The sequence below is a fragment of the Palaemon carinicauda genome, chromosome 17, assembly GCF_036898095.1.
Source record: "Palaemon carinicauda isolate YSFRI2023 chromosome 17, ASM3689809v2, whole genome shotgun sequence".
In the NCBI taxonomy this organism is placed as follows: domain Eukaryota; kingdom Metazoa; phylum Arthropoda; class Malacostraca; order Decapoda; family Palaemonidae; genus Palaemon; species Palaemon carinicauda.
Window position 1 is genome coordinate 21,252,108 of NC_090741.1, and position 14,149 is coordinate 21,266,256.

General features: G+C 36.7%; 1 pseudogene; it reads right to left on the reverse strand.

The window, feature by feature from the left end:
• Positions 1–7,781: 7,781 nt before the first annotated feature.
• The window catches only part of LOC137656243 (uncharacterized), a 14,387-nt pseudogene continuing 8,019 nt past the window's right edge, over positions 7,782–14,149 (reverse strand).

Here is a 14,149-nt window from a genome sequence, read left to right on the forward strand (position 1 = left end):
TTAAGATGAAATAGAATTGTGTATAAAATGTATAAATGAAGCATAAGAGGAATATTATCATTAATTACCTTTGAACGCATATTCATTAAAAACTATTTAGATGAATTTTATGTTCGTCGTTTACCGGCCCCCCATCTCTCTCTCTCTCTCTCTCTCTCTCTCTCTCTCTCTCTCTCTCTCTCTCTCTCTCTCTGGTCTCAATCGCTACAAACAGCGAGTCCCTCGTACTGCAAGCACATAAAAATACCGGTACCGCTACTGCTCTAATGGAAACAACAGTGTACAGTTCTATGTTCTCTTTTTTTTTTTTACTCCCGCCACCACTACCGCATTAACGAAATCAAAGCTTACCAGAGAGTAATTACAGCAAAGCTTTTCTTTGTTGACCATAATGTATACAGTTGAGGCACAATTTGGAAGATATTTATTTCATATACTAGATTTCAGTTATTGTTATAATTTTCTTATTTTTAATTCAAGCATTGAACATGTTTTTCCATTTTCATAAAAAAAAAATGATGATATAAATAAGTATGCTACACATTTCTCAATATTAGTTAACAATTATCATTTGGAGAAATAAAGAAATTTTATAGTATAATGATATATCAATTACAATTCGGTAATACAATAATTTTTGGTATTGTACCGCACGTGTTTCACACACGGTCGTCCACTGCAATGGTATTCACAGTGCCTCAGGTGCTTGCCTTCACTTGACTGTCCGTCTTGCGCAAGTCAACGCTGACATCTCTCTGCCGTGGCTGATTACAATTGCACCCTTCAACACGTCCCTGGAAGTTGCCGATGCCCTGTCAAGAAACTCATTTGCCACGATTCACCTGTGATTGAATTACATCGCCTTGGCAGAAGCGCGATGAAAAGATTCAGAGTACCAAGCATGAAGGATATCCTGCACATCCCTCGATTGGGAAGACGACGACCTCGACGACTTCAACAGTACACCACTCTCCTCTGTGACGTCATTACTGGTAGACCTAGACTCTGAATACCTGCTTCCCTACTCGAACAGGTGTTTGATTTCATTCATAGCCTCTCCCATCCTTTGCGTTGATCTACTGCACTGCTACTGAAGATGAAGCTCATTTGACACTGCATTACTAAGGATGCTAATGATTGGATCCGTACCAAACTTCAAAAGTACATTGACACATCGATTAAAGTGTTGGCACCTTCCCTCAGCCTCAGAGTCGTTTTACCCACATTCACGTCGACGTAGTAGGTCCCCTATCCACATCACAAGAACATCGTTACCAATAGTCAATTTCTATTAGCGATGCAGATTTGCACCGACTCGCAGTGGTGCCCTTTTAGCTCAGAAAAGTTTCCTGGTCGCTGATTGGTTGGACGAGATTATTCTAACCAATCAGCGGTCAGGAAACTTTTTCCGAGCTAAAAGGGCAACGCTGTGAGTCGGTGCAAATCTGCCTCGATAAAAGAAATGGACTATAGTCAATAACCGCTCGGTTGGCCTGAAGCCACGGTCTAGGTATAGTGGGTCAACCAATTTGTTTACCAAGTTTCGAGCGACTCGCGCAAAACGTCATGCATACCCCTAATGCTGCCAGTTTCATATAGCGAGTTGCCAGTTTTCTTTTTCCTTTAAAGACATACATATATGTATGTATGCAATTGTATGGACGTATGTATTAATTATAGGTAGGTAAACCGATATATATATATATATATATATATATATATATATATATATATATATATATATATATATATATATATATATATATATATATATATATATATATATTATTCCAATTAGGATAGAAATTTAATCTACACTTACAAATGAATTTATTTCTTTATCTTATTAAGCTTTTTTTCATTTTATTGCAAATTTTTTTGTTCTTTTTTCCATATCAATCTTTTTATTCAAATATCTTATCCTAAGAATCAATATAGTTTGCCAAAAAGTAAATTACATTATCTGGAAGATGAAAGCCTGTTGAATTAATTTCATAATCATTTACATACATTGTCTTCCCTCCCTAAGACTTTCACCATGAATAGCCTTAAAAACCTCTCACGAAACAGGTGTAAGAAAAATGTCTTAGACGTAATATGCAGTTGACATCTGTTAATCATTTTAACCCCCGAATTTTCGTTACTTTACTTACTGAAGTTCAGTGCTTTGTAAGTTTAGATGAATTTCACCAATCTTATAATCTAGACCATATTTTGTGTGAGTATTACTTGGACTTTTCCTAATAAGATAATACGATACCAGTGTTCCATCTTCAAAGCAACACCACTTAAGTATAAAGTTATTTATTATTATGTTCATCATGTGTGGGGGATCGGCAAATAAGAATAATTCTCTAGACTCCTAGAGTGACAGATTTTTTTCTTTTTTTAATGGAAACACTTACTGTTTATTGGGTCTATCGCAAAGTGCTTCCATAATTCTACATCAGTTGTTCCCAGATCATGCACGATTGCAATCAGAGGATGCACAGCATTCTTTACTTCCTAAATTTTTCATATCATTATTTCATGTAAGTAAGATATATCAAAATCAGGAAAGATGGATTGTCTCCATTTGCCAATTAAGCCCCTAATCATCATTATCTGAACCTTTCCATGAGGTTTATATAGTCTCTCCGTTCCCTTGTCGTAATTATACTGTTTTGCCATGCTCATTTTATCAAATGACATAACTGCAAGCCTCTCCTTTACAGTTAAGGTTTCAGCTTCAGTTTCTATCAAAGACAAAACAGACTTTAATATGCATGGTTCACAAAGGAAATGTGCTGAACTGACGACTGCATTGCTGGTATGGACATTATCAGGTTAATGGGAGGCCAAATATTTTTTCCTTTATTCATCGTGTCTAGGAAATCTGAAAAATCGAACTTCTGAACCATTTTCTTCTATCATTAAAGCATTCGTGGACTGCACAATTCATAATTCCCACAAAACTGTCCCCATGTGCGTTCTTGGACGTTTGTCTGATGTTATGATTTACAACTGACTAAAGTACATATTAAGGGAAAATATTTCGAAGTGAATTACATATCAAGTTAATCTGCCTACGACCTGTGAGTCTCCTGGTGAGTCTCCTGGGAATCACCCTATATCAGACAACCACCTACAACTCTGCTGTCAACGTTTTTATCGCACTCTCTAAGCAGCTTTAATGTCCTGCTGCAATGACTCCAACTGGTTAGTCAGCTTCCCTGGGTACTCCTGGAACTAAGGCCACTCCTAAAGACGCACCGGATGTCTCAGCAGCTGAAATTGTGTATAAGCGATCTATTGGTCGTCACTACCATTTTTTTTTTTCCTGCATGCAACCTCATCCAATAATCTCCAATGCCTACATCACATTGTGGGAAAATTACTCCTTGCCACCAGAATTACAAGCACTTAGCGAAGCAACACCTACCGACGTTTGTGCACTCAGCAATGCACGTTTACCTGAGCAACGACACCACGAAGCCACCTTTAACGCCCACTTACACTGGCCCTTTCCTCGTGATCTGTCTACAGTCGTACGCCGAAACCATTCTTAATTAACATTCGCAGCAGAGAAGACTGGGTGTTCATTAATTGCCTAAACCCTGCATATCTCCTGCCACACGATCTGCCTACAGTAGGCCTCTCAAGAGCATGGCGCCCTATCCATATATATGCCATGTTTATGGGGGAGCCATGCACCGCACGTGTTTCATACATGCTCGTACACTGTAAGGGTTTTGCCTTTTTATCTTATCACTCACTCTTCCCTGTACTGTTAATATACCAGCCTGTGTAAGCATGATAGATCATGTTCTAGATTTGTTGAACTTTAGTGACGTTCTTGTTTGCATGTTCTTGTATTTAAAATCGAAAATTGTTAAATAAAGTTAAGTATGCATTCACTTTACCTCTTAGTTACAAACGAACTGCTCTCCCGCAATTCATAGATTACCGGGTAATCTAAAGCAAATAGATAAAAAACATATTACATTACAAACCGTAAATTATCCCTTCTTTTGGATGATTGGCTAATTGAAGGAGCCCTGTCTTTTTAGCTACTAATGATTCCTTTTTAATATATAAAAAAAAAAATTCTTAGACCCTGTAGCTTTTGATAACAAAGTATTTATATGAAATACATAAGAAATTCAATAAAAAATATTAATGATTATTTTTAGAATTTAGTCTTCCAACTACTACTGGTGAGTGATTTTCTGCTTGAATCTATGTGACTGTCATACAATGAGAGAATTCAACAGAAGCAGCTGGAAGGGGAAGTGAATTGGTCATCCAGGAATTCGGGAAGAGCTCCAGATTATCCTAACGAAGTTACTACGAGAATAATGCATGTTATGTACAATTCATGAAGGCAGCAGTGAAAATAATTTTGAATTAAAGTTATTTCTCTCGAAATGCAATGATGGTTAAGTGTATTTCGGTTTATTTTTGTTTATGTCTATAAAGCACAAAAGCTTAATTCCTACGTTAAAATACCGCATAGGAGCAACCTTACATTTATCATTTGAAAATTTAAATTTATATTACCAAAACGGGTTCTTTTAAATATTGTACCCTCCTTTTACAATATTACTATTCACATCAATAGATTTTTTTTTATTATGACTTCCTTTTCTCATTCCCTCAAATCTTTTATAAAAAAAATATTTTTTACAGCTCCTTGCTTGACACTTAGGCCTACTACTCCCCAAGTAAGGACTGATTTTAATGGGAAAGTTTAGGGGCCCAATAAAAATTGCAGTAAGAGCGCTTACCTGATGTAGTCGCTTCAATAAAAAGTACTGAATTCACGCCCATTTAAAATGTAGATGTCAACCTCCAACAATCCCATCTCCCCTTACCAACCATTTCTCACGTAGATAGGAAATACATGATTTTTTCCTCAACGAGTAGGTTAGGGTGACCATAACCTTGTACTTCAATACCATCACTATGTACATAAACAAAAAAAGTAGGATGCACTGCCTCACTCTCACGCAATGGTCGTTCATTTCCCAGACTATATGTTCATCTTCCTTTCACGTATTTTCACCAAAATGTGTTGATACAATTTCCACTTTTTCTCCAGATTTTGATATTTAATTATCTTTAACCTCTGAGTCTGCACTGAGCATTTTATCCCGTGATTAAACAGTCACTAACTTGAAACGTAACTAGTCCACCACTATTAAGTCTAAACTTTATTGAGTTTTGGTAAAGAAAAACTGTAGGAACTACTGGAAGCCGTTGTGTCTATATTGGAACCCTCAAGTGTTTTATTACTCAAAATATGCAGTATGTTCCTTTCAAAATATGGTTTGGAGAACATCGTAGGTGCTGTAAATTGGTGTTGACTAAACAGCAAGCGGTACACTATATGATTCAAGTTGAGACAAAGCAGGAGTTTTATGCTCAATGTGAGTGGAAGCACAAGGTGCACGTTATTTAAACGGTTTTTTTATTTTTTTTTTTTTTTTTTTTTTTTTTTTTTTTGCGTATATCGTCTTTTGACAATTAATAAACAATTTTACTTAAAAAACGCTTTAATAACAAAACAGAAATAGACATATATTTTTCATTAACGAGTTAAATATGGTACATTAAAACTACGTGGTTTTACAACAAATTCCACTGTCTGATTTCTTTTTCAATGGTTCAGGTATCTAAAGATCTTTTCCTAAGCTTGACTTAGGTTATATGCAGTTCTTGTCCAACTCCGAAGATGTACGATTCTCTGTACGATTCTCTCAGCAAATGAATACTGAAGGGTTAAACCGACAAATATTTGAAAAAAAAGGAAAAAAAAATTGCTACCATTTTGAGGAAAGAAAGAAAATTAATTCACTATAGGTTAATTGGCTTTTAGGAAGACAATCTGTCCAAGTATTTAAATAAAGAACATTAAGAACAAAAAGAATATTGAAAAAGTAAATTGCTGGAGTGTTATGAAGTCATGATACGAAAGTCATTCATTATCTATAATGATCTGACCATAATACATTACAAGAACACGAAACTCTCTCTCTCTCTCTCTCTCTCTCTCTCTCTCTCTCTCTCTCTCTCTACACACACACACACACACACACACACACACACACACTCACACACACACAGATGTTTTAGAGTCGGAACCTAGGCATATTTGAAGGCACACTAAGATAATATTCAAACAGTAAATGTAAGAAATTTTTGTTTTGCATAGAGGTCTGGGAGTCTTGTACACCTTCCCACTGGCTATGTAAGCCCCTTCTCTCTTGACAAAGTTTCCTGTTTTAGTTAGAGGGTTTCTCTTTGAAGTCAAATCTTGTGTTCTAAGGTGTAGGGTGATTCTAAACTTTAAACGCTGTTTCACATATCACCAGTGTGTATGTGTGTGTGTGTGTGTGTGTTTTTTTTTTTTTTTTTTTTTTTTTTTTTTTTGTATTATACAAATCCAAAACAATGAGTAGGATTTATACCATAGAATTACTATAATTTTCGATCATTTATATTGGTTTCGATTTGTGAAAAAAAAAATACATTTTGTTAATATTTGATATGCTAACTGGATGGTATTTTCATAAAACCACATGGATAATTATTTATATAGAAAATTTTTATCATTTGTATAATATAAATTTGCTCATCATTTGAAAACAACCAATAAGGATTTCTTTGTGTTTTTTATCATTCTTGTATAATAACAATTTACATTAGGGAAGAATACCCGCTTAGTTATGGGAAATATATTTTTAATAATTTCAAGACTCCTAAAAAATGTGGACAGGAAGTAGATGAATAAAATTAGAACTATTGGTTCTGTTAGAAAATAGGTCGAAAATTGACTTAAGGAGCTCTTTCACATCTTTTTGTTTATTATCAATCATTTAGTCTTAATTTTGCTTATGTGAATTCTTGTTAATGGTTCTTGATATAAGAACTGGAAAAGGTTGATTTCACTGACACAAAACAAAAGATGTTTCGGGGAGACAGTTCGAGAGCATCACTCATCTCATATAATGAAAACCTGACATCTCTATCTAGATAATTCAATTCATACACAGAAAATCAAATTATAATAATAACAACATGAAAATAGAAAATCTACTTGAATGTTGTATGAGCATTATTAATCAAGGTTAATAGTTGATGGAGATTATAGGTGTTATCTGAGGCACTACGCCATTTGCTTGCTCCCTAAGGCAGAGTAAATAGTTTCTGCGTGACTCTTCTTAGTATATACGGTAGTTTATTCAAAGATTGGTAAGAGCCATTGCGACCAAGACCAAAGTATCTAGCAGAAATTATATTCTCAAGGATGATCAAGATATTGCGTAACGTTCTATTTTTTCGTTTCACTGCTAGAAACTTAAATTTTATTTCCATCATCCTCGGTTATATATTCAAGTGATGAAACGCTGGTATCAGGAATCATAGAGTGACGAGTCAACCAATAGTCAGAGGAAAATGAGACCCACTTAGCACATGCTCTCACCTGAGCCACCGCGGCCCTTCTGTCGCTCAGAAATTAAATGCGCTTTTATTCCACACTATCTCTAAATTTCTTTATCTATCCATCTCTGATACTTATCTTTTCACATTCTCTCTTTTCAGTAAAACTAAGCTTCTGTTAAAGCTCTCATATTCGTTATTTATAAGTAAATTCAACACCATCCTAATCACCTGTTGATTTTTATCTTTTTATAATTTTTGCTTAAGCTCTGATTTTTCTATTAAAACCAAGTGAAAGCCAAAGCAATACCTTCGTCGGACCAATTATGGGTTTATTTGTTATCAATTAACGCATTTAACTAAGTTCCAGTAACTATGGATTTGGATATAACTTTCAGCTCTTCTCTGGTATAAGACTTTTCCTTTAAGCTCAGTGTGGTGTTTTGTTTTCTTGTTTCTTGCAATTGCCCTTTCAATTGCGGTATTTCCTCTCACATTTCAATTTTGACCTTCAAAAACTCTTCTTTCCTGACCATCTCAGGTTCTTGGATGTCTGATGTAGTCTGCATTTCCGCAAGGGGCATAAATGACTGTTGTTTTCATCGGAAGTCGCAGTTATGCAAATTATCGTCCTCAACGCTAATCATTTCTTGAACTAGTTTTTTTTTTCATTTCACGTCTTTCATAGTTCATAGACCTCCTAGATTTATCAGCCGGACCAGAATCTTGAATAAATGAAACTAAGCATAATAAAGCATTGCATTAACAATAATAATTATAATGAAGGAAATACGAGCCACAAAAACATATATATGGATTTTGATATATATATATATATATATATATATATATATATATATATATATATATATATATATATATATATATATATATATATATATATATATATACATATATATATATAGATATATATATATATATATATATATATATATATATATATATATATATATATATATATATATATGTGTGTATATATATATATATATATATATATATATATATATATATATATATATATATATATATATATATATATATATATATATATATATGTAGTTTGGGTTCCGTTAAAAAAGTAACAGAAAACATTGACGGCATCATGGCTAGAAATTACGAAATTGGTTGAGGCATTGCATATATTTCCCTCAAAACATCAAATATACTATAGTCTTTAAGCAAAATGTTCTAAAGCATACTTCCTACTATGATTTTATTATTAGGTAATGGTTGTATGCTCTGCTCATTTTCTGAGTTTTTCCTAACAGAAATTGGTTATTTTTTTCCTAGCCAAATTAGTTTTCAGCCAGATATAATGGCAAAGAACAATTACCTTAGGAGAGAGAAAGAGATGGAACACCTTCCTGCTCCAAAATCCGTCGTTTCTTGTGCCTTTCTGTTCCAAGAAGACGTGTTTTCATTTCATCAGTAATATCTTCTTTGCAATAATGCACAGAACAAATCACAGAATGCTCTGGATTGATCTTGTCTGATTGTCGACATGCTTTTATCCAAGCATCTCTCAAGATTTTATCCCTCCGAAAACGAAAGAAACGTAGGCTTTGATTAAGCTTTTTTACTTACTTTTTCGTAGCATAACAACCATGAATAGCGCAATTACTCGGCGTGGTTATATCGTTATTCTACACTTGTAATTCGAGCCGAAACTCAATTTTACAGAGACGTAGTAAATGAGGCATTGTACTGGACTGTTAGTATTTTTATGCAGAAATTCTCAGCAGATTATAGATTAAGAACCATAAAAGAAATCTTGTGAGAAAATAATAAAGTGAAAGTAGAATTATTATTTTGACTTGGCCTTTTAATCCACAACCATTTCCTTACCGAGCCTGGTGTACCTGACAGCGAGCCGTGGTGGCTCACGTGACCTCATGTAGTCTTGATTAGGAAAATCCTGGATGCGTGTTAATTGACCGTCCACTGTATGGGTCCTGGGTGGTATATAAATGCTAATGATCGGTAAGTATGTACCTGAAGTTTTGTGTTATAGGACGGCGCTGTATTTCATCTACTCAGTTCATGAAATCATTTCCTTATAGCCCAGCGGCATAGTAAGAAATATGAAACCAATTGTTCAAATTGTTCTAAAAGCACCAAAATTGGCACACATGTGGATTAATACATTCTGAACAATTTTGGATATGGAGGCATTCAAGATTCTCCCCGTAGCACATTTGGCGGCCATTTTTCAAAATGGCCGCTATTTACCGTTAGCGTCATTGAATATGTACCATAATTTGTCTTTTTGTGGATGCTAAAGGTGATAAGTGTGCTAGAGGTGATAAGTATTGTACAATTACACATACTTCTGTGCTTACCAAATAATTTGGCTACCATTTCACAAGAAAATGAATTTTACTTTGCAGCGGCAGCGTTGGTGGCAGTGACGGCGGCTGCAGTAATAGTATAGTGTTGATAGTCATGGTGCTTGTAGTAGTAACTTGTGGTAACATGGTGGTGTTTTGTGTCTTTGCAGGTGAGGCAGCAGCAGCACCACCTGACATCAGAGACGCGTTGTTCCAGACTGCAGCCATGGCAAAGAAGTTCCAACTGGTCGATACTTTTGAGCAACGTACTCCCACAACACCTCCTGAGACAAACTGGAAGCTGTGTCTTGTATGTCAAGAGGAGACAACAGAGTCACTTATCTGCCCAGTACTGTCTAAACGCCGAGACCCTGGGAGTGGATACACGACAATGGCTGCAAACTTGGTCAAATTTGATGAACTCGGAGAACTGCCAAGAACTGTTCAGTTACAGAGACTAGATGAAGGACAAGGTGTTGAGGCGACAATGGTTGCCCACCAGGCCAAGTGGCATAAAACATGTATGCTCAAATACAATAACACAATGCTACGAAGAGCAGAGAAGAGACGCATCGCAAGCAGCTCAGCATTTGATAGTACTGACAATGTCCAGGCCAAGCGCGCCAGAACACACTCTTCAGAAGCCACTACCAGCGGCACCTCCTGCTTTTTCTGTGGAAAGTCTGGCACAGAGACCCTACATGAAGTAACAACCTTCCAGGTGGACACACGCGTACGGAAGTGTGCAGCGCAAGTTGGGGACAATGAACTCATAGCCAGGCTCAGCATGGGTGATATGGTGGCTCTGGAGGCCAAGTACCATTCCAAGTGTTTGTTGGCTCTTTACTATCGTGCAAAGACCACTGTAGAAGCCGAGCAGAAAACTGACCATGAAGGTGTAATGTCAAGAATCGTACTGGCTGAACTGGTCCTGTATATCGAGGAAACCCACCTAGAAGAGGGCACCACCCCAGTCTTCAGACTCGCAGAACTTGTAAAGCTATACACAACAAGAATGGAACAGCTCGGGGTTGTTTTGTGCCAGAAAGTTAATAGCACAAGGCTGAAAGAGCGCCTGTTAGCCCAGATACCAGGCCTGAGATCCCACAGCAAAGGCCGAGATGTTTTACTAGCGTTTGATGGAGACATTGGTGAAGCGCTAGGCAAAGCCTGCGAGCAAGACTGTGACACTGAGGCAGTTCACCTTGCGCGTGCTGCACAGATAGTTCGTCGATATATGTTTGAAGACACTTACCAATTCCGTGGTAAAGTTTCCTGCGAGTTGATAGCAACAAAGTGGAGCTCTTCAGCTACCTCTCCACCATCCTTGCAGAGTCCTTTCAAGAAGAAGGCAAGGAACTGGTCGTCACTGATGGGGAGCAGGTGATCTGTGTTCCACAGCAAGAGGATGTCAACTCACTCGCACCATGCAACCAAGAAGAGGCAGACACCCGCATGATGCTACATGTAGCACATGCTGCACAACATGGTCACCACCAGATACAGGTTCGAACAGTAGACAGTGACGTCGTGGTCCTAGCAGTGATGGTAGTCCAGAAACTACCAGCTGGAGACGAACTCTGGGTAGCCTTTGGGACAGGCAAGAACTACCGCTACATTGCAGCCCATGAAATAGCTTCCTCCCTTGGTCCATAGAAGGCATGTGCTCTTCCAATGTTTCATGCCATCACAGGGTGTGATACTGTGTCAGCCTTCGTCGGACATGGGAAGAAATCTGCCTGGGCAACATGGAACACGCTGCCAGAACTCACTGATGCCCTGCTGAGTCTGGCAAATGCACCCACAAGCATCCAAGAGGATACAATGCATGTCATCGAGAGGTTTGTCATACTCCTGTATGACCGCACAAGCAAATGCAAGGACGTCAACAAGGCGAGAAAGCAGCTCTTTGCAAAGACGAACTCTGTTCAGAACATCCCGCCAACCTACGCTGCTCTGGAGCAGCATGTGAAGAGATCTGCCCTTCAGGGTGGTCATGTCTGGGGCCAGGCATTGGTACCAACGCCCGTGCTCCCTCCACCAACAGACTGGGGCTGGCATCGGAGTGATGATGGGCTCTACACACCACTCTGGACCACACTCCCTGAGGCATCCAAGGCCTGCTATGAGCTGGTGTCTTGCGGATGCAAGAAAGGCTGCAAAAACCGCTGCAAGTGCAAGAACGCTTCACTGCAATGCACTGGTCTATGTTTCTGTGAAGGCGAATGCCAGTAGATTGGGACAGAAAACTTGCTAACCAACATTATGATCTGTAGACATTCATAATTCTGGTGACCAGATTTGAAAAGTTCGGAATCATAATTAACATAGTGTGGCAAAATCTACGTTATTGTATTACATGTATGTACTGCAGGATTACACAAGTACTGTGCCTAGAGACTGGGCTTTTGGTCGACTATATAACTACAATCTGACCATACTGTAAACTTCCCGTACTCTGTGTATTATTTTGACTAGCAATTTTGCCAGCAATTTGAAATAAAAAAGCAACTTGAGCAATTAAAGTGTGTTCCTGAAATCAGGTACTGGTTATTAGAGGTATTATGTCATTGAGTATTGAAATCTTCATCAAATGTCCACTTTTTCCACAAAATGGCGGCCAGTTTGGGGGCCATTTTTGAGAAGATTCATCTAAATATCTGTTAAACATTTATTGATGTTAATTCTGATGTAAAAAAAGGGAATTTTGGCCCATCTAGCACCAAACTAACGACACATAATGAAGTCTATGTAATGACGCTAATGTTAAATGGCGGCCATTTTGAACAATGGCCGCCATATCTTCCTAAGGGCTAATCTTGAATGCCTCCATATCCAAAAATGTTTAGAATATATTAATCTACATGTGTGCCAATTTTGGTGCTTTTAGACCAATTTGAACAATTGGTCTGCTATGCCGCTGTACTATTAGCATAAAGGTTAGTGGTAGGAACAAACTTCATTTGGAACATGACACAAACTAAAATCAGATAGCGCATATATTTATTGCAAAATATCAAGGTTAGAGCGGTGTATTTCTCAGTTTGAAAACTTGCATTCTCTCTCACACTTAAGAAAAGAAGAAATGCAAGTAATAACCCGCAATAGTAAATAGGTCAAAATCTAAAAATATTGAGAACAATTATAATTGAAAAAATTATAAGTAAATAAAAAATTAAATGCATATCCTTTAATGATATTGATATATAATGGTGATTTGAACATCATTCACACATTTATATGCAATTAATCAACTGTTTTCTTGACCATGCTATAAATAAGTTTTTCAGCACTGAATAGTCTGAAGCATCAACTTCAATCTTGAAAAATAGTGATTGTCAGTAAGTAATTGAAGATACATTTTTTATTCCTATTGAAAAAAATTATGAAAGACTTTTAAAATCATCTTTAAAGGTGCATATCTGAAGGAAGCTCGCTGTAATGAAACATAAAAGAGTGGTTTGCCCTTTCACACCAAGTTCTTCCGGTTTCCAGGCTGAGAGGGGAAAGATTTTAATTTAGCGAGAAGGGTTCTAGGAAATAGAGACTCTTCGCTTTTCGAATTACGTCTATTTCAAGATTATGTGTGTTTGTGTGTTTGAGAGAGAGAGAGAGAGAGAGAGAGAGAGAGAGAGAGAGAGAGAGAGAGAGAGAGAGAGAGAGAGAACTGACTGGTATTTTTCCCTTTGTGTTGTTAGATGTTTTCAAGACCTCATCATCTTGTTCAGAATTAATATTATTTTCTTTTTCCTGGACATTCATAAAGGAATCCTAAGTTAAGGGAAGACAGAGAGATGTTACTTATTTAACCAATGACGAAAATAAAGGTTGCTAAGCTTCAATCAGAAGATTACCACCAGTATATAAAACTGATTTCCAATCCTTTCACTGACCAAAACAAATTGTTCAATTTGCATGATCAAAAGATTACCACTTTAAGCGAAAAAGCTACTTATTCGTTCACGGAAACGTTTCTTAAGAGTTTTTACATTTTTAAGTATTTGGCAAAACTGGTGCAATTATACTACATTTTGAAGAATCTTATTCTGTGTGTGTGTAATACTGAAAGTACAGAAAAGCAAAAAAACAAAAACAAAACGCAAATCACGTAAATAGAAATAATGCTTAATTATACAAAATGATCATAAACTCCCCTTACGTTGAAAACGCCCAGGTTTCTATCGAAAGACAAATTAACCTAAGGAACGAAAACACTAATATAAAGATTTGATATCATGCATGATCAATAATGAAAACAAGATTTATATTTACATGGTATCTTCTGTATATGAATACATTTGTGTCAGATTTCGTGCATGTCTGTCAGTTATTTTCTAAATGCGGATATTTCTTATGTCTTTGTCATTTATAAAAATTAT